The sequence below is a fragment of the Magnolia sinica genome, chromosome 16, assembly GCF_029962835.1.
Source record: "Magnolia sinica isolate HGM2019 chromosome 16, MsV1, whole genome shotgun sequence".
NCBI lineage: Eukaryota > Viridiplantae > Streptophyta > Magnoliopsida > Magnoliales > Magnoliaceae > Magnolia > Magnolia sinica.
In genome coordinates, this window is record NC_080588.1 from 71,429,251 (window position 1) to 71,430,734 (window position 1,484).

A 1,484-nucleotide genomic window follows, 5' to 3' on the forward strand; every position below is an offset into this window, starting at 1 on the left:
CACTCATATGTCTCAACCTCTGATGTCATAACTGCCCATTCACTCTAGTTGATGCGACTGCAAGTGAACTATATGATCCTGAAGTCACATACAAAGTACATTCCTTCTTGCCTCGAGATATCACCAAGACACCTTTTGTGATCTTCTAGGAATCAGTAATGAATGTCGTCACATATCTGGTATCGGCCAACTACCCCACTGAAATCAAATTTCGTTTCAAACTCGGTACATGTCACGCCCCAAACTCAGAAAACGGACTCACAAAATTCTCGATCACCGAATCCGGTGCCGACAGCCTCTGGAGTGCCCCATTCTCGGATCCCGACACTCATATGCCAGATTCCGATCCTGGGATCCTATAAGGAGGATTTTCAGTATGATTTTTTTTTTGTAATGGAGTATAACCACAAGCATAACCAAATCATAAAATAACATCACCACATATCCACTATATCAAAAACTTTAAGTACAATGCGCAAAGAAAAAATAAAGTGATCAAAAGGCTCCAAAATGATCTGATGCGCGCTCCTGCAATCCAATGCCACCTACAAGCAATGGTCGTGCATAAGTTTACAAAAGCTTAGAGAGTAGTGTAAGTGTGTGCACAAGGCAAGTGCCAAGTATACAATATCAGAGTAATGCAGAAATATGTGGGTAAGTCTATGAAGACAATCAGTCGTATCAAGGCTATGCAATGCAAGACATAAATACTATCGGCCATAACAAGGTCATGCAATGTGAGGCCTATGTAGCCAAATGTCATATGCGAGATACAAAGTAAGCATGCCAGTCCTCATCAAGTACACACATCAGTACAGTTTCTCTTTGGGATATCACCGGGGTCTAGTACACTCCACACTGACTGCCATCTCCCTAGCCGCATGGCCTAGCGAGCGAAATAGACCTCACTATCCGCCTGACCAGTAGTCTGTCATACCTACCCGGCTCATCGATAGCGGACTCATTTGCAAGCTGGTTAAACTCAACCCAGCTTACAACCCCCTCACTCGGGCGGATAAGGCCACACTCTCTTCCAACTGACCACGACATAGTGGGAGACGCGACCTACTGGTATTCGGCACTCAGGTGCTTGTGTATCCACTCGGTCTAGACGTTGGAGCATCTCTTGGTACCAAAAAGGTTCTAAGACTTTCACTCAAGGACATCCTAAGTGCCCACAGTGCTAGAACCAAGTATTTCCGGTATCCGATATGGCCATCCACGATGTGCCGTGGAGTCATGACCCTGATGTCACTACGGTTTACAATGATCATATCACACATACGCGAGATGCATGAGTCACATCGACCAGTCATGCAGCAATCATGCACGTACTGCGCGATCATGAGGGGCACTCCATCTCATAAGGAGTCCTGTAAATATTTCAGCCCAATGGCTTATGCTATGATCATACATTCCTCATATCAAGCATACATATGATGCGTATGCGCATGAATCATGGAGATATACTAAGCATGTTATAA